At 45.3% G+C, this 20949-nt stretch overlaps 1 protein-coding gene across 1 annotated transcript in view; it reads right to left on the bottom strand.

The window, feature by feature from the left end:
• ell2 (elongation factor for RNA polymerase II 2) overlaps nucleotides 1-20949 on the bottom strand; it is a 208711-nt gene that overhangs the window by 6405 nt on the left and 181357 nt on the right. The window contains exons 12-13 of the transcript XR_011593816.1: nucleotides 17087-17174; nucleotides 2441-2507 (exon numbers count right to left, since the gene is read on the bottom strand). The gene's annotated coding sequence lies outside the window, so the exon portion shown is untranslated. The remainder of the gene's footprint in view (nucleotides 1-2440; nucleotides 2508-17086; nucleotides 17175-20949) is intronic.

Genomic DNA, 20949 nt, shown 5'->3' with positions numbered 1-20949 from the left:
GAGATGCAAGGTCGTTAGCAAGGATAGAAGGGTCAAGGATGCGTTTTTGAACGGCGGGGGGTTGATGGCAAATTTGAAGGAGAGGGTGGCAATACCGGAGGAGAAGGAACTGTTAACAATGGTCATGGGGTCCAAGAATGGATGTTGGATAATCAGTAGTTTAGTGGGAATATGGTCGAGGGAGCAGGAGATGGATCTCATGGACAAGATGAGCTTGCAGAGGGGCATGAGGGGAGTTAGAAGAGAAACTAGAGAAAGATAAGAGTTCATGGCTAGAGCATGGGGGAACCTTAGGGGAAATTTGGCTGTGGGCTCGGGGTAGGGAGAGAAGCGGCAGAGGTAGTTGAATGGATGGTTTCAATCTTAGTTACAAAGAAGTCCATGAACTCCTCGCATGTCTTGTTGGAAGTAAGGGTGGAGGAAGCAGGGAACAGGGATTTAAGATGACAGTTTGTAGTGGAAGAGAGAAGCCAGGAATTATCTTCATATTCCAGGATGATCCTTACTTTGGAGGCAGTTCAGAGAAGGTTCACTAGGTTGATTCTGGAGATGAGGGGGTTGACTTATGAGGAAAGGTTGAGTAGGTTGGGCCTCTATTCATTGGAATTCCGAAGAATGAGAGGTGATCTTATCGAAACATATAAGATTATGAGGGGGGCTTGACAAGGTGGATGCAGAGAGGATGTTTCCACTAATAGGGGAGACTAGAACTAGGGGCATAATCTTAGAATAAGGGGCTGCCCATTTAAAACTGAGATGAGGAGGAATTTCTTCTCTGAGGGTTGTAAATCTGTGGAATTCGCTGCCTCAGAGAGCTGTGGAAGCTGGGTCATTGAATAAATTTAAGACATAGACAGTTTCTTAACCAATAAGGGAATAAGGAGTTATGGGGAGCGAGAAGGGAAGTGGACCCGAGTCCATGATCGGATCAGCCATGATCATATTAAATGGTGGAGCAGGCTCGAGGGGCTGTATGGCCTACTCCTGCTTCTATTTCTTATGTTCTTACTTATCCTGGAATAGTGAGCAGTTTAGGCAAAGGAGTGCTTTATGCCAGATCTGGCGATGAATGGCTAATCCAGTTGTCTGCCATAAATTTTTAAGTCTGTGAGCCCTGGACTTAAGGGTGGGCAGAGATGTAGGCCATACCAGACGGAACTACTAGGGAGAGAGAGTAATTTTTTAATGGGGACAAGGGCATCAAAGGTGGAGGGGAGGGTGTTATTGAGCAGATTGGTAGCTGCAGACATGTTGTGAATGGAGGGCCAAAGGCTAGACAGTTGGGAGTTTCAAAGTGCCATTGTAAATGATTGGGGCAGTGTTTTTTCCAGTGGTGTACACAGAGGAAGTGAGGTTGGGAGGGGAAAGGGGGATGTGAGTGCCGAGGAATACAAGGAAGTGATCAGAGATGACACAATGGGAGTAGAGAGGCCATGTGAGATGGTAAGGTCAAAGGGGTGGCCGTGAATATGGGATGGGGAGTTTATATGGATGGAGAGATTCAGGGAGAATAGGAGAGCAGTGAATGCAGAGGGGAGAGAGCATGATGAGTTGAGATGGATGTTGAAATCACCAAGGATCAAAAGTCATTCAGTGCAGAGACTGAAGGAGGAAAGCAGTGAAGATATCTCTAATAAAATGTTTATGATACTTGGCTGGGTGGCAGACGAGGATTTTAAATGAGACGAGAGGAGTGGAACAAGGAGAGAGGCTCAAAGGAGGAGAAAGTGCCAGAGGACTAGGGGGACAGACTAAGGTGTGATTTGGTGATACGGGCCACACCACCACTGCGACGGTCTGGATGCAGAGAGTGGTGAAAAGTATAGCCAGGCGGGGAGGCTTCATTAAGCGGGACGATATTATCACCCACCAGCCAAGTTTCCGTCAAGGCCATGATGTCAATGCAATCATCCACAATAAGTTCATGGATAGCAAGGGCTTTGTTCACAAGTGAATGGACATTCTGGAGGGAGATGCGAAGAGGGGAAAGCTGATCCACTGTGAGTGGGACAGGAACAAGGCAGGAAATATTAGCCCCCCAGCATGTGTGCTGGGTGAGAAGGTTGGTGAGAGTGTCAAATGGTCAGTCGGTTTGCTCTTCAGAGATAGGTGTGGAGGGCAAGTAAGTCCAGAAGCTATGTGAAGGGTAGGGTATCAGAGGATGCACTGCTGGAGGTTTTTCTGTGGGAATGAAAAACCAAGAGGTCTGCAGAATCAATCATAGGGCAGAAAGACAGTGATAAAATTGGAGAACACAATCAGATGGATTTTTGGGCGGTTTTTGCTGCATTTTGATCCTCCACAGCGAAAACCCGGTCGCTAAGCCCGTTCGCTATCCTTGGTTCCTTGTTTGCGGCAGCGCTAGGGAGCACCGCCAGGGAGAGCTGTGCCGGTCATGTAACGACTCGGATTGCGTTATCATCCGAGTTTTAGCACTCACCTGACCCAGAAGACCACCAGGTGAAACATCGTGGTGTAGCCCTGCCAGCACCGGTAAGTTGGAAAACCTGAAAAAAAAGTAAGTTAAAGTTTTTATCTTTTTGCAGCGATTTGTTAGGTAAGGGTCTTGGTGATGTTTTTTGAATTTTCTTTATTTCCCCCCCCACGGGCAATGGGAGCACCATCACCTGCAAGTTCCCCTCCAAGTTACACACCATCCTGACTTGGAAATATATCGCCATTCCTTCATTGTCGCTGGGTCAAAGTCCTGGAACTCCCTCCTTAACAGCACTATGGGAGTATCTTTTCCACAAGGACTGCAGCACTTCAAAGTGGCGGCTCACCACCACCTTCTCAGGGCAATTAGGAATGCGCAATGAATGTTGGCCTCGTCAGTGACACCCACATCCCGAACGAATAAAAAAAAAAGAGAGGAACACTGCACAGAAATATCAACGGATATCTTCAAGATGTTGAACTTCTTCCCCACCTAACAGCTGCTATCTCTTTCTAAGCAGCCCTGACTGATGCCTTTTGAGAAAGATGCCCCTCAGCCAAAAATAGCATAATTTCCAGGACTTCCATTGAAAAGGGAACTGTTCTTCCCTCCTCCTCGGGCACGTGTGGGCTGCTGGCTCATCCTGCAAGCACAGAATACAAGGCAAAAAGAAAATGTTGCCCCTAAGTACGGCTGCCTCTTTATCAATCTGCACATGCACTTTTAATCTCCAGCTTCGGTTACCTACTCCCCTGTCTACATTCTCAGCACTTGACTCAATCAGTGCTGGGAGTCCACCATCTTTAAAAATCCCAGGAGACCCCTCCCCACTCCCATCATGTAGAATGTGCTAGCACACCTGCCACTGTGGCTCCAACAGAAATTCAGCCCTATGATTTGTGTGTGGGTGAAGTTGTTTTTTTAAACTTTTTATGTACTGTGGCAAACTTAAAGGACAAGCTAAAACGCAGATTAAAAAATGCATATTTTTTATAGATGTTACTCAAAGGTAAGTGGCCACGAAGGGGGCAAAAATTCCTGGCTCCTTTCAAAGGGCTCAAAATACATTTCGCATTCTTTGCCAAGACCAAAAGGGAGAAAGGGTGACAGGGGCGGGAAAGATTAAGTGAAAGGAAACTCAATACAAAAGTACAAATGGAGTCTGCAGTGCAACTTGACTGGCAGGAGGTAGTGGCTATGTGGCAACAGATGCAGGAGAAGATAGGACACTTAAGAATCTGCCTTGATTAATTTCCATATATTGGGTAGATGGCCCAAAATTGCAAGCCACAATGTGTTACAATCACATTCTGATCCACATTTACTGCTCAAGCTCACACAAACATACAGCTCAAGCTCTCACACAAGCATACAGCTCTTTTATTGCCTCTGATATATACCCATGCCTCAGCAGGGCACACAATCAAGGTGCAGTGTAAATGAGAGCCTTGCCACACACACATCTTCCATGTCATTGTAGTTAGCTGCATGATACAAACTGCAGGTTAGCCACATGACTGTAACTGTGCTTTGTGTTCCTACTGCATTTCTGCTTGTACAAGATGACATTTTTGAAGGGCACAATCATGACCTGGAGAAAAGCCTTCCTAATGAAGCGTATCTCCCTTGACATGCTTAAGTAGATCTAGCAGATCTATAGGCTTACATACTTGGGTAACAGTGGGTTTATTTAGACCAGTTCAGATGCAGGCACATCATCCCTCTGCAACTCCTCATCCTAAGTCTCCCAGAGACAAGAGCCATTCTTCAAGGGATGCACAGTGCAACACTTCAAGGTGCTTGAAATGTGTTTTAAGCTCTCGGAAATGTTTCAATTCTAAAAAAGCAAATGACAAATTGACTAAAAAACAAAAACCGAAGAACAATTTAATTACTTTTTTCTTTTTGAGATGTGGTCAATATTGGCAAGGCCCGAGAAGGTGGTGGACCCTCTCCTTGAACCGTTGCAGCCTCTCTGCTGATGCTATGGATATTTCTTTTGATTTTGTTCTGCAGAATGGCTGTAATAGTCAACCACATATTATGGGATTACGAGATGGGCAGACCAGGTAAGGGAGATAGATGACAGTTTTGATGGTAATTTTTCCTGCTGTTAGCCCATAATTAACCAAATTTATTAATTTCAATGTCACAATTTGCCATGGTGGCCACTGAACTTGTGATCTCTGTGTTGCTAATCCAGCACCATAACACCTACTCTACAGAGCCCATCAAAATGTTAAAAAAAGGAGCCAAAAAGGAAAATATGCAAATACGTGAAATTCCAGCTTAATACAGTTTTAGGAAAGAAAACGGTTAATGTTCAGAAAGGGCTTAACACTCTGACTATTTGAGGTGCCTAGATAACTCCTTTGCATTTCCTGAGAAAACCTTGGGACATTGCTAGCCAGCTGAATATCTATCATTTTTGCAGCCTTAATGAGGCATTCTCATTACCTGCCTTAAGTAATAAATGCTTGTTTTGACAGGTGCAATGTAATTAGTTGACTTCATGGTGTCCACATAGAAGTGTGTTTTATGTGAGAACGTCCCCATACAGATACAGCTTGCAACAGGCTGCTACTTATTTACATAGAGGGCAAATAAACCTTAAAACGAGCATAACAGGGCTACATGTTATCCTGTTTTCTTTTTATCACTAAATTTTTATTGTTTGGTGAATAGTGTGTGTTGATCATGGTGAATGACATCAATGCTGATTAATAGAATACTTTTTCACTTTTAGCATCAAACGTGTCAATGTCAAACATTCTCAGATCAGGTGAGCCTCAACATGACCAGGCACAGTATAAAGTTCCCTCCATTCTTCTCCAATATTAAGAAAACTCCCTTTACAGCATCACTCATCTTTTTTGCTGTCTACACCGGTCATTCTAAAGGCCTTTTTTAGTAAGATCGAAAACGGAGCATATAAAGATATAATAGAAAAACATCAAGAAACTGAAAATGTAAGAGAATAGTCAACATGGACTTCAAAAGGGAAGGCCATGCTTGACTGACCTCCTTGAATTCTTTGAAGTAATAAAAAGAGTAGACAAGGGTAATGCAGTAAATGTACCTAGATTTTCAAAAAACCTTTGATAAGGTGCCACATAGTAGACTCATGACAATGGTCAAACACGTGGAGTCAGGGGACAAATAGCAGAGTGGATAGCAAGCTGGCTACAAAACAGAGCATAGGGGTTAAAGTTAGTTACTCAAACGTGGAAGGTGGGAAGTTGTGTTCCAAAGGGACCGGGACCACTGATGCTCACTATTTACATAAATGATTTGGATTTGGGAATCAGAAGTACAATTTCAAATTTTGCGGATGACACCAAATTGGGGGGGGGGAGGGGGGGGCGGGTATAGTTAATGGGGAGAAAATTGTGGTCAGAGGCTTCCTTTGTACGAACGCCTCCAACCTGAAAAAAATCTACAAAAGTACCTGGTGGTCCCGGAGGAATGTAGAATCCCAGTTGGAGGCCTAGATTTGCTGTGCAGCTCATGGGAAGATGTCTTTCAGGTACATACGTACAAGCTAGAGTCACGTGGGCCTGGACCACCAATCACTATGCAGTATTCTCATTGATAAAGATGGGAGCTCTGTTCAGACTCCCATTAGTATTAATGAGAAAAAAAAAACCTAAAACACCGAAACACAGAATAAATAAATAAATAAATAAATAAATAAATAAATAAAACACCTCACATATTTTAAATTAATTGAAATTAAATGTAGTTAAATGTTTTAGAAAAAAATATATATATTTTTTGGATTTAAAAAAAAAGTGTTTTAATAATGTTAAGAATAAACTTACCTTAATGGACAGGGTTTTGAATATAAAAATAAATGTTTACATTTTATTTTTATATGTTTTAAAACTCTTACGCTGGTAAAAGTAAGCCACAGCGCCTGCTTTTACCAGTTTGAAGAACATTCGCTGGGCACGAGTTGGGCAAGTAGCCCAATCTCTCCCGTGCGGATGTCCTTTTGCCAGGCATGCGTTGAATCTGTCAAGAGAAATCTTGACAGATAGGAAAAGCCGGTTTTCGGCGGATGTGCATCACGCCCCAAAAACTAGCTTTTGAGAGACATCACCAGGTCCGTGCGCACTTCGTACCGATCCAGCAAGGCTGGAATTTTCGGCCCAATACTGAGGAAGACTGCGGCAAAATACAAGATGACACTAAAAAACTTGCAGAATGGATGTATAAATGACAAATTAATTTTAATATAGGTAAGTGTGAGGTGGTGCATAAATCTAAAAGGGAATTCAGGAGAGACTTCTTTACTCAGAGTGGTTAGAATGTGGAACTTGCAACACAAAAAGGAGTCGTTGAGGTGAATAGGATAGATGCCTAAAAGGGGAAGCTAAATAAGTACATGAAGGAGAAAGGAATAAAAAGATATGCAGATAAGGTTAGATAAAGTAAGGTAGGAGGCTTGTGTGGCTTATAAACGGCGACACAGACCAATTGGGCCAAATGGCCTGTTTCTGTACTGTAAATTATATATAAATCTACATATTAAAATTGAGACCAGTTCGACCCTCATTTCATATAGGACCTCAATACTTCTGGAAAAAGAGAATTTTCCTCTCACTGTATTTGCCTGAGATGGGTTGAAATGCAAACCTCAAGGTATAAGTGTACTAACCAACTATTGTCTATCAGTTCTATATTGTATCACCAGCTACACTTCCATGGTATCTGAATTACCAATCCTTTAAATTTTTTGAATTGTTTGGAAGCCTGGTATATATAATTTGGGTGTACATTCAGATTTAAAAATATTATGCAAGGGAGGATTGGGTGCCTGATGCTGACAAGGAACGATAGAACAGCAAACCAAGTTTAGAATTCACCATATCCTAGGATCAACATTGGAACTTGAATAGAAAGATAGGCAAGATTATCCTCTCAAAAGGGAAAGAGACTGGGCTGGATTTTTGAGGGGTTTGCGACCAGTTTAGCGCCTGGGCGAATGGCAAAAACAACTTTTTTTGGTGCTAAACTAGGCGCACAACATTTTGCGTCCAGGCGGAACTTTTGGCAGAGGTTTTGCGGCGGCCGCCCGATATTTTCACCGTTTGGATGACGTCAATCGGCGTGCAACACTGCGCTAGCACCTCGGGCGAAACTTTCAGCCATATTGCCCGATTTACCGTCCGCCCGGAAAACCACCAGCAAAAACCAGTCGCACCCAGCACCATTTTAAAAACGGAGCAGAAATTCAGTGCACAAAAGGATTGGGAGAAGGCGGCTGCGTTTTTCACAGTGAAGTTTTGTATGAGTTTATGGTTCGTTTTAAAGATTTAAGGACATTTTTTAAATGGGGGCTATACTATGTCAGCCATTATTCCTGGCTGCTATATCTATATGGCGTTGAACTGTAAGGCGGCTTATTGATGAGCATTTTGAATGTGATGGAAGAGGTCACAGACATATGGGGAGGAGGCCTTACCCTCCCCACGAGTTTACAGGGAACAGCGCTCATACCTGCAGCTCTCTGAGGCACAGTGCATTAGAAGGCTGCACCTCCGAAAAGAGGTGGTCACACAGATATGCCAGTGGCAACAGGACTGCACTGCCTGTCGAGGTGAAGGTGACTGCAGCACTTGCCTTCTATGCCTCCGGCTCCTTTCAGGCATCAGCAGGGGACATTTGCTCCATCTCACAACATGCTACACATTGCAGCATTTGCCAGATGACTACTGCACTGTACGCATGCAGGATAGAGTTCATAAACTTCCCAATGACCAAGGATGCACAGAATGAAAGGGCTGTAGTTATTGGACAAATTGTTGGCTTCCCCAATGTTCAGGGTGCCATTGGCTGTAAGCACATCACCCTGCGAGCACCTTTACTCAATCCAGAGGTTTACTGAAATCAAAAGGGATTCCACTCCCTGAACATACAGATCGTCTGTGACCATACTCAGCACATCATGGCAGTAAATGCCCAATATCCAGGGAGCATCCATGATGCTTTCATCTTGCGTGAGAGCAGTGTCTCAGGCCTGTTTGAGCGTCAACCACAAGACAAGAGCTGGATGCTGGGGGAAAAAGGTTACGGGCTTCACCACCTGGCTCATGACCCCCCTCCGGAACCCTCAGACAGAAACCAAGCATCGCTATAATGAGAGCCATGCAGCCACACGCAACATCGTCAAACAGACAATAGGGGTGCTCAAGCAGCGCTTCCGATGCCTGGACCACTCTGGAGGCTGCCTGCAATACTCCCCTCAGCAGGTCTCTGAGTTCATTGTGGTGTGCTGCATGCTACACAGCTTAGCCATCATGAAGGGATAGGATTTGCTAATGGGGATTGCAGGAGCATCTCAGGAGAGGGGAGGAGCAGGAGGAGGACAACGAGCTTGGCGAGGAACCCATGCCACCACCACAACAACAGGGGAGGCCTTGTGGAGCTTGCACCACTGCAAAAGCCTTACGTCAACAGCTCATAATTCAACACTTTGCTTGAAACGGCCGTTTGACCGTTGCCAGGCCACTCTATCCCACCATATTGACTATTCCCCCTCCTATTCTGCAAATGAGACACTACACAGGAATGGTTATGGTGATCAAAATAATTTAACATTGTAAATTTGTTAAACATGATTTTGAAACTTAAATAAAATGTATTAAACATTGTGAACTTGAACAGAATTTGTAAACTTTTAAAACGTTCATAAAACACAAAACAACCACCCCGGCACCGACTGTTTTTTAACCACCAGCTCTCTTTTTCTCCTCTCCCTCCGCCCCCCCCTAATCCTCCTCCCTCACGTCATGACCTGACCCAAGGTGGCACCAAGAGTTCCTGCAGCAAGGCGGCCAGAGTTCTGCTGTATTGGGGGGAGAGAATGGAGACGCCATGTGTAGATCCACTAGAGAAGCTCGGGGTATGGAAGGCCTGGCTTCTGACTGGTGAGCCTCTTGCTCAACGTCGCCAGTCACAGTGGATGTGGGTCTGGGTGTGACCCTGGGGACTGCAGTGTCATAGATGGAGGCCATCAATAGCGTGTGGGCATTGACAGCCTCGCAGGTTTCGCAGCTCGCACGGACAATCTGTGACCCGACCTCCATGATGATTGCAGTGACTGTTGCGATGCTTGCAGGAATCCTACCCAAGGAGCTGTCGGCTGAGCTGGACGCACTCCCTGGACAGTCCCACCATGTCCAGTTGTGCGTCCGCCCGTCTGTCAGCAGACTGACTTTGCCGACTCACCCACTGGAGAGATGGGGTACGGGATTCGACCCCGGAAGTGCATTGCTGCATGCCACTAGTACTCGGGGCCTCGGATGGCTCAAAGCGCGGGAATGTTTCATCCTCGGATGAGGTGTTGATCGGTGGAAAAAGGTGTGTCAAGTGCATTGGAACCCCCCCCACTCTGAGTAGGCTGCTCCATCCACTCCTCTCCCTCAAATTCCTCCTCCTCCTCCTCCTCCCCCCCCCACCCCACGACGGCCTGAGGTGGAGGTTTACGGTGAAGGATTTGGCGCCTGTGACTCCTCATCTGGAAGTAGAAAACAACAGACGAGTGGTTAGCAGAAGGGGAGGGAGCAGGGTGACATGAGGAAGGTCACATAGCACAGGCTCATTTGAAGGACCGCCGCAACTCCATTATACGTAGTCCAGTGACACTGCATGACATTGCCCCAACCCTAGTCCATAGACACTGCATCACATTGCCCCAACCCTAGTCCACAGACACCACATCACATTGCCCCAACCCAGCCTGAGGAATGTGCAGGACTTGCCCTCACTATCCAATAGGGGGTCTGCACCTCCACGGGCAGTTTCCTTCCCCGAGGCACCAATCAGACCGGCCACTCGCACCTCAAGGTCTGTTAATGGCATGGTTCGGTGCGGACCGCCGCCTGTCCACCGCTGCTCCCGGCGGTTGAAGGACTTCTTTCTCTGCAAAGGTGACAATGGGAATGGTTACCAGAGGGTCCATCTGCTCTTGTGGCACACACAGATAGCCCCCAAAGCACTTATACCATTCGGTGTGCATGTAACACAGTCCTCTATTTAATGGCCCTGGAAGTTGCACATGGTTCATGAGGAAGACATCAAAGTGCAGAAACATCTTTTAAGATCTCAGAAAGCAATCTTAATAATATGTAAAGATCATTCATGAAAAATAGGGTGCAACACTAAGCCTATCTATACAAACAGCATGAGAACAAATAGTGTGTCAGATTTATAATTTAAGTAATGAAGGAGTGCATCAATAAAAATTGTACTTACTCTAACAACCCTGCAATGATCACTGAATCTCTTCCAGCACTGAGTGGGGATCCTTTGGACAGTGTCGACGGCAGAGACCTCCTCAGCTATTTCGCTCCAAATTTTTCTGCAGGCCGATGGGAGGGGTCTACATCCACCCCTCTTGTTTAATTCGGCCCATCTTCGTTTTAAGGCATCGACAAGAGTCTCATTCTCCTCTGGACAGAGCCTTCTGGCTCTCTGTCTACTCTCCTCATCCTAAATCATGAGAATCAAATTGTAAAATGGCTGATTCAGCCCTGGGTGTACTGCACATGTACGGGCGCTCCATGCCTGCATTAGCATTTGCGCTCAACAGCTAACCAGAAGCAGGTGAAGAAAAAAAAAATTGCGTATACGCAAAAGGTCCGATTTTTCTTTGGGTCACAACTTTCGGCTCCGGCGCACAAATTCTGTCGTGCAACGCCAGAGTTATCGCTAATGCTAACGATCTTCACCATTTGCCAAATGTTGCACGCTCTGGCGGTGACGGTAACCCAGCGGTAACATTTTTTATCTCTGCGATTATCACCCGGAAATCGCTAAATCTTGAAAATCCAGCTCTAGGTGTCTTAGTGGGGACATTTATTGTTTGTGAACAATCGGTGTAATACTGATAGCTATTGGAATGGGGCCTGTCATTTCGCAGCCTGTCTTGATGAGTACGCACAGGCTGCAGACTAGAGATGACAGAAGGTACATTCGACAGCATTATGTGCTCAATCTAAGACATGCCAGACTGATGAGGAGGACCAGACCTTACACCCCCCGCATTTACAGGGAGAGGCGGCCTTAACTCAACTTGTCCGACACCACCTGCCTTAGGAGACTGCGCTTCCATAAGGAGGTTATCAGTGAGATATGCCAGCTCATCAGGGAAGATCTGCAGCCTGCCAGCACCATCAGGACCGTACTGTCCGTCGAGGTCAAGGTCACCGCGGCACTTGCATTCTACGCGTCGGGTTGCTTTCAGGCCTCAGCTCGTGACATTTGCGCTATATCTCAGCATGCCACACATTGCTGCATTTGACAGGTGACTGAAGCCCTGTATGCATGCAGGATGGACTTTATCAGCTTCCCTATGACCAGGGAGGCACAGACTGAGAGGGCTTTAGGATTCTACCGAGTTGCTAACTTCCTCAAGGTGCAGGGAGCAATAGACTGTATGCACATCGCGATACGGGCACCTTTTCAGGATGCAGAGGTTTTTTAGGAACTGCAAGGGATTCCACTCCTTGAATTTGCAACTCGTCGACCACCAGCAAATTATTATGGCAGTGAATGCAAAATTTCCAGGCAGCATCCATGATGCTCACATCCTGCATGTTTACCAGTCAGCCACAAGGTCAATGCTGGATGCTTGGTGACAAAGGGTATGGCCTCACCACCTGGCTGATGACCCCCCTGCACGACACCCACACCGAAGCCGAGAAGCGATATAACGAGAGCCACAGAGCCACTCGCAATATCGTCAAGAAAACCATTGGAGTGCTTAAGCAGCACTTTAGATGCCTGGACCACTCAGGAGGTGATCTCTAATACCACCCTGAGCAGGTAGCTCAATTCATGGTGGTGTGCTCCATGCTGCACAACTTGGCTATCAGGAGGGGACAAGAATTGCCAGAAGGGACTGACGGTCCACCTCAGGAGAGGGAGGAAGTGGAGGATGAGGAGGTGGACACTGACCTCGGGCCAGGCGCTGAAACCATACCCCCGCCCCCCTCTAGACCGCAGGAAAGGGCCCGTGGTGGCTACATAGTTGCAAGACTCTTACATCAGCAGCTCATAAATGAGCACTTTGCTTGAAAGAACATTGTTGCTATTTACAAAGCTGCAACACTGCTGGGTGTGCAGGTCATACATCAATGGTGTGCATCACCTTGGTGACAGTTAAAGTTTAAGTTGATTCAAGTTAAGTGTAATTATACGCTTTCATGTTAAGGAATCACCAGTGTGTAACGGTGCAGCTGAGACAATGCACAACAAGGTTATGTTAAATAAAAAACATTTAATCCGACCATGTGTGTGAAATCATAATTATAACTGTTAAAAACACCCCACCCCACATTAAATGTATCACATTTACATCATTACAATGGTCCTCATTTCCAGCAACACAGAACACAAATGCAAACCAAGGTAGTCCCCTTGCCCCGACCCTCCCACCAAAATCCTAAAAATATGCCCAAGACAACACCTGCGGCCATGCACCTCACTTTCCTTTCCCCCCCCCCCCCAGCTTCTCCCACCCCTTCCCCTTCTGACTCCAAGCAACCTGGCAGAGGAGCTTCTCAGACACTGCTACATTAGAGACGGGGAAGCGGGGAGGGGATGACGGAAGAACTGCTGCTTGGACGGATAGGGAGAAGATGGTCCCAAGGTGGGAACGTCCTCTGGGCCAGAAGCTTCCTCCTGGCTGTCATGTCGTTGGCAATAGGGGTGTGTCGCCTTGGGGTGCAGTGCCGCAATCCAGGACCACTGGGAGCCCTCTGCCACCAGTGTTCCTGGCTATCAGCTCCAGGGCCTGCACCATCCGCGGCCCGTACTTCGTCATGGTGGCGGACATGATGGCCAGCTGGAGGGATATGCCCCCTCCATTGTCTGTTGGATCTGCTGACCTATGTCAACACTTCTCCTGGACAAGTGTACCATGTCCCCGCTCAGATCTGCTGCTCGTGGAGCAGATCTGCTGTGTCGAACCAACCTCCGCTTGGTCGGCGCCGTCCTGGAGTGCCTTGTGGCAAGGTGCTTGGGCCCGGTACCTCCACGGTGGATGTGGAAATGGCCGCAGGAGCACTCGATGTCAATGGTGTCGAATGGATTACGGAGGTTGGAGATGCAGGCTCCTCGAAGTCGGCACTGTCATCTGTTGAGAAGGGACCCAGCAGATGCACGGGCGAGAATCGGTGCTCCTCAGCACCAGATGGAGGATCAGCTGGCAAGTCTGGCCCCCACCCCCACCTTCTGGGCTCGGTGTCCTTGCATGGTGCATGGTGCCGCGCTACTCGTTGAGCTGCAAAACATAAATGAGGTTATTAAAGGAGAAGCGGGTGCTAAGGTCACAAGGTGATTCCAGCGCTACACACAGCATATGCATGACAAAAGCAGCACCGCAATCAAGATCATCACATTTCATGACCATCACCAAATTCTGCATTGCAATGATTCTCATGAGGACATCATTATTTAGAGAAGAATTTTATGATTCATCTATCATATATTATTGGTCAGATATGAGTGGGTGTGGCATCTATTGATTTTACATCACGCAATGGTGTATACTTTACTCACATGGCATCACATCAGGTTCTGCAGTTGCTTGCTTGGCCAACCAGGGGGTGGCTCCCCTCTAGTGCCAGCACACACTCCTCGATGTCGGTGAGGTTGATGATGACTGGTGACCCACCACCCATTCGCTTCTGCTCGACCGATTCTTGGAGAGCTTCTTCTGTAAAAGGCAACAACAGCACGACATGGCACAAGATCATTGTGTGTTTTCATTGCCAGGTACCATCACAGAGACTGATACAACACATAACTGACGGATGTAATCATGATTAAAGTGAACGTTATAATTCTTCACCTAAAGACGTACACCGTGACTGCAGACTTTGAATAAAACATTCCCGGTATAAGTGCAAGACATCACATCGGATTTGAATCACTCATGACACTTATATATTTATATAATTGGATTTGTAAGTACATGTAAATAAATGTAATACTTACTCTAGCGGATCAGACAAGGTCGTTCCATAGTTTGCGGCATTGGTTGCCCTCACGCACCTCGTTGGTCGCCGACGAGACCACCTCTGCTATCTCGGCCCATATCTTCTAGTAGGCCTTTGGGGTGGACTTCCCACGCTCTCACTGGGTCAATTGACCCCAGCGTGACTCGACTTCCTGCATGAGGGAGGCATTTGCCTCGTCCGAGAACCACCTCGCTCTTTTACATCCTCCCAATTATTCCTCTCCCACCTCACTGCTTTCGCCAGCGTCAGTCTCCACAGTGTGCTGGGGCACCTCCTCCATCCCTTCCATGTTATATATTATTTGTTCGACAAAAACTCGGTGCCAATTACCTTCTTTGTGCTTAGTAGGCTTTTTGCTGCTGGTGAATCTCCCTCCTGCCTCCCACAACAGCCAAACAAGATAACCCCATACCTCCTGAAACGCAGGAAATGAGGGTTGCCATGCCATTGCTATGGTCGGTGACACGATGGCAGAAGGTCAAAAAAGTTTAAAGCTAACGCCCATTTCAGATCGTTCGCGGTAACGCCCATTTTCAAAAATGGAAAGTTAGGGTTTTGAAAATGGGTGATGATCCAGCATCTCAAAACCCATATTTACCACCCACGCTGGAAATAACGTCCATTTTTGAGCGATCAGCACAAAAGTGGAAAGTCTAGCCCATAATTTAGTTCGGAGAGAAAGTATATGGAGTGTTTTTGAACACTATGGCATACTGCTGGAGAACATGTATAATGGTGTGTGGTGGTGAAGTATGAAGGTAAGGTCAGTGAATGGTTGAACATCAGGAATGGAATCAGACCAGGATGTGTCAAGTTCCCAACCATGTTTAACATTTTCATGAACTATGCCATGAAAATTATGTAGAATAGAATGAGGGAGGAGAGTAATGAGAAAGTATGGGAGACAAAAGGCTGGCATACTAACATAAAAGGATGGAGATCATGAGGAAAGCACCAGATAGAACTAAATAATTTGGGAATATAGAGATGGCTATAAAAAAAAACGACTTGCATTTATATAGCATCTTTCATGACAACCAGGTATCCCCAAAGCACTTTACAGCCAATTAAGTACTTTTTGAAGTGCAGTCTTTGTTCTAATAGAGCAGCATTGAAGCACTGACCACACTCGATCAGCTCCGTTGGGCAGGCCACATAGTCCACATGCCAGACACGAGACTCCCAAAGCAAGTGTTCTACTCGGAGCGCCTTCATGGCAAACGAGCCAAAGGTGGGCAGCGGAAACGCTACAAGGACACCCTCAAAGCCTCCCTGATAAAGTGCAACATCCCCACTGACACCTGGGAGTCCCTGGCCCAAGACCGCCCTAAGTGGAGGAAGTGCATCCGAGAGGGCGCTGTGCACCTCGAGTCTCAACACCGAGAGTATGCAGAAATCAAGCGCAGGCAGTGGAAAGAGCATGCGGCAAACCAGTCCCACCCACCCCTTCCCTCATCTGTCCCACCTGTGACACAGAGTCTGTGGCTCTCGTATTGGACTGTTCAGCCACCAAAGAAATCACTTCAGGAGTGGAAGCAAGTCTTCCTCGATTCCGAGGGACTGCCTATGATGATGATGATAGGAAACGCGGCAACCAATTTGAACACAGGAAGCTCCCACAAACAGCAATGTGATAATGACCAGATAATCCGATTTTTTGTGATGTTGATTGAGGGATAAATATTGGTCAGGACACTGGAGATAATTCCCCTGCTCTTCGAAAAAGTGGCAAGTGCCCGAGAGAGCAGACCGGGCCTCGATTTAACATCTCATTCAAAAGACTGCACCTTCGACAGTGCAGCACTCCCTCAGTGACAGCCTAGATTTTTGTGCTCAAGTCTACTGGAGCGGGACTTGAACCCACAACATTCTGACTCAGAGGCCACGGTGCTTCTAACTGAACTATAGCTGATACTTGAAGCAGAAGTACAAACATGTGAACAATGACAGACCGGTAAAGACCCTGTGGGTCCATCGAGCCTGTCCCACACAATTGCCTCGTGTATCACAATATATTCCCTTCATTATTTTATAAACCTCAATCAGATCACATCCAAGACTACGCTTCTCTAAAGTGTAGAGCCCCAACTCTTTTAGGCTATCTTGATAACCTAAGCTTTAGACTAGGAATTAGTCTAGTGGTCGTCCTCTGCACTCTCACCAAAGCCTCAATACCACCCTCCATGAGACCACCAAAACTGAACACAGTATTCCATGTGCGGCCTGACTAAGGTCTTGTACAAGGACAAAATAGTATGCCTCGAATTATACTCAGAGCACACAAGTAAAGTAAAAAGGAGAGCTGTTGTGAATAAGGTCTCATGCTATCATGCAATGCTAATAAGGTAAATCTAAGTAAACCAACAATATTTGGGAATAATCCATGACAAAACACATCACTTTATCCTTCAGCCAAGAACTGCTCATAATCGCAATAGCACAAAAAGTAGGCAACAAACAAGACCGACCATCACTGCAACAAGGTCAGGGTAAGTAATGTCTTGTGTTCAAAGTAACTCTATGCCATTAAGCTGCGCAGTGCATGACATCCACAATAAAAACAAACACTGATATTTCTATCGGACAAGTTCTCGATATCATATGTCTTTTAGCCAGTTACCTGAGATTCAAGCTCCACTCAATCTCTTGCCTTTCCAGTTCCAAGATATGACTGAGACCAAAGCACGCAGCTCCACCTCTGTCACCTTCTGCAAGATGGAGGAAAACTTGTCATGAATCCTACAACATTCAGTATATCACAGGACATAAACCTTTTATCATTCTGACACACAAATTTGTTCACCATTTTTCCTAAATATTCATGTCCCTAGGGATGCAAAATGTTCTATTAAAAAAAGGTAATGGAACCAATAGTGTTTCCACATAATTGAATAAAAGTTAAAGATTTGCATTTATGTAGCTCATTTCACGTCTTCAGGACATCCCAAAGTGCTTGACAACCATTGAATTATCTTTAAAGTGTAGTCACTGGTGTAATGTAGGCAAATGTGGCAGCCAATTTGAACATAGCAAAGTTCCAGAAACATTAATGAGATGATTGATCAGTTTGGTGGAGGGATAAATTTTCCCAAAGACACTGGGAGAACTTCCTTTCTCTTCAAATAGTTCCATGAGATCTTTTACGTCCAGTTAAACACTCAGATTGGGCTTCTGCTTTAATATCCCATCTGAAGGACAGCAGTTCTGACTACCTCAGTGCAGCACTCAAGGGCCAGCCAATGTCATGGAGTGAACACAGAGACAAGAAACCACTGAGCCAAGCTGACACAGACTTTAAAACTTAAATGGGCCGAAAGCCTGTGCAATTGGTTACTGAGCAATCACTGACATAACCTATGAAACCAAATTCCCCCCCAAAACTGAAATTGTATGAATTTTTACTGCAGCACTGTGACTGCCAGCAATGCTACATGCCAGAAAACTGCAGCCATTCTCCAACCTCTTTCCAGGCAGTCTCCTCAGCAAAGACCAGGGAGTTCACCAAAATTATGCAAGGCTGAAAAACAATCCAGGATCAGGGATGCAACTTTGTGGCAGGCTGAAGTCTTTGTATGTTGAAGATGGATTGATTCCTGGGATGAGAGGATTGTCTTACAATGAGAGACTGTATAGAATGGGCCTATACTCTCTGGAGTTTAGAAGAATGAGAAGTGATCTCATTGAAACATACAGGATTCTGAAGGGGATTGACAGGGTAGATGCTGAGATGTTGTTTCCCCTGCTGGAGTGTCTAGATCTTGGGGTCACAGTCTCAGGATAAGGGGAAGGCCATTTATGACAGAGATGTGGAGGAATTTCTTCACTCAGAGGGTTGTGAATCTTTGGAATTTTCTGCCTCAGAGGACTGTGGATGCTGAGTCTCAATATAGTCAAGGCTGAGAGAGATAGATTTTTGGAGTCTAGGGGAATCAAAGGATTATGGAGATCAGACGGAAAAGTGGAGTTGAGATCGATGATCAGTCATGATCTTATTGAACAGTGGAGCAAGCTCGATGGGCCGTAGGGCCTACTCCTGCTCCTATTTATGTGCTTATATATTCCAACTCCGATAATACAACAAACATTTCGTCTATGTCACTGTTTACTTTTCAGAGTGAGATACATTGTATGCTTTTAAACTAAAATAAATATAACTTCCTCCAAACAAGGGAAAGTTAAGAAGATTTCCTTTGACTGCAAGATAGTCAAGATGGATTGTACGTGAAAATTCATTTAATAATTCACTGATACAGAATGCCAGCAGAGGGCACCAAATACTCACTAAATATCACTCTTGGTAGGTAACATGAGAATAATTGCCGAAAGTGAAAATGCTTCTTCCAAGTGTGTTCTGTACCTTTATATAAACTCTGAATTGACGTGGTGTCCATTTAAAGCAGAATCAAAACTGAGACATTTAACTGTCCCATTAAAAGTGGCACTGGCTGAAATTTAGAACTAGGACTCGCATATAGGGTATGCCTTCTGTTCAGCTAAAAGAGTTGCATTTATATAGCTTTTCACAACTTCAGGATGTCCTAAAGCCTTTGACAGCCAATTAAGTACTTTTGTGGGGGTGGGGGTGGGGGTGGCGGGGAAGGGATTGGAGGAGAGAGAAGAACTCCCCTGCGCTTCTTCAAAATAGTGCCATGGGATCTTTCACATCCACCTCAGCAGACAGACAGGGCCTCGGTTTAACATAGAATCAAAGAATAGTATAGCACAGGTGGCCATTTGGTCCATTGAGTCTGCGCCAGCTCTTACATAGATCAATCCAGTTAGTCTCACTCCCAGCTCTTCCCTCACCCGAAGACGACACCTCTAACCTGTGTCACACTCCCTCAGTACTGCATTGGAGTATCAGCCCAGATTTTGTGCTCAAGTCTCTGGAATGCGACTTGAACCCACAACCCACTGAGCCACACTAACATGACCAGAAAGCTCATTTTCAGAACAAAGTCTCTACTGTAAATTCTAAGTGTTTTATTCACAAGTAAATATTAACACAATGTCTTCTATAATATATGTACTAATGATGTTTATAAATTTGAGTTATAATTTCCAATGGCAACAACTGTTTGCTGTCTTCCAAATTAATGAGAATGTCGATCTCTATTTTCCAGAATTCTTATTGTAGAAACATCTGCAGTTCAAGTATAGTCCGAAATCTTAGCAAGTTGCTCGAAGGGTGCATATATGCTCTCCAGAGGGACAATATGGAGGGTCCAGGGTCTGCAATGACTGTACAGTTTAGTGGTGAAAGAACCACACACCAGTAGCAAGATCCTACTATGCAGGCCAGGGATCGCTGCAGACTGCAGTCAGGGAACACAATTCCTGTACTGATAGGTGCTAGCCTTTCAACATCTCCCTCCATCCATTCAACATACTAGAGAGCATTATTAATATTCTAAAGGCACTGGCAGTCTGGTAATTAGCTGTGCAGGTTGATGCTCTACACTTGAGAGAAAACAGAAACCTGCCGTTTCAAAGTGTGGAATGCAGCAATTTAGGGTTCCTTCGAGCCCCACTAATGATATTCTGTCGAGGTTTACAAGGCCAGCATTCAGTTCTTCGACACACAATATGAATACTGGTTTACTTGCATGGTTTTTATGATTTCTGTTAACTCCTTCTCATTCACACAACCTCCATATTCCTTCTATTTCAAAAGGGAAAATCATGATGCGATGCTATCCATTTCAATTTTCAGTTTGAATCTGATGACTCAACGTCATTGAGCAGAACCTTACTTCTTTTTTCACTATGAATCTCACAGTAAGCATATACTGTTTAATTCCCAAATAAGGATTTTGTTCTCTGTAATGCTTTTGATAACCAGAATTGGATTTCCATGAGGCCCCAAAACTGCTATCGCCACCCTACCTAAAATTTAAATTTGGGAGGTACCCAGCTGACTTTTTCCAGACCCATCAGGTTCTTTGAACCAGAGTTCTGCACCAATTTTCTTTAGATTCCTCAGATGGTTTATATCAACACTAAAATTTGACAAGAATGCCATGGAGCCTTCCTGGCATCAGATATCCACAGCTTCAGTTTCCGGTTCCATCAACTTACATTTCAACAAATAGCAAGAGTTGCTTAATTTAGGGCTTACAAGAATTATTTACAGTAATTATCAGATTGTTGAAACTAAACTCGTGCTACTGAAGGAAAACCACAAGCAAGATCCAGTTCAGCAAGACTAACTTCAACTCGGGTCAGAGAAAATAATCAGAATGCTCAGCAAATCACTCAGGTACATCATTTAAGACCTATTCTGTCGTTCACATGGCCAAGGAAATATTGAGGACTTGAGCTTCACAAAGCTCCTTCAGCATGTCACTGTGCTACGAACCAATTGCTTGGGTTGGTCTCAAACAATACTGGTGGTGTCATTTTCACAGTGTCACATACTACACTATAGAACTAAACTATAGGACCAATGGGAACCTGTTCAACCTTCGTGGCCTTCAGGTTAGA

Source organism: Pristiophorus japonicus, chromosome 1 (genome assembly GCF_044704955.1).
Source record: "Pristiophorus japonicus isolate sPriJap1 chromosome 1, sPriJap1.hap1, whole genome shotgun sequence".
Classification (NCBI taxonomy): Eukaryota; Metazoa; Chordata; class Chondrichthyes; family Pristiophoridae; genus Pristiophorus; species Pristiophorus japonicus.
The sequence above is the reverse complement of the archived record's forward strand: the minus strand, read 5'-3'. Positions and strand labels throughout refer to the sequence as shown.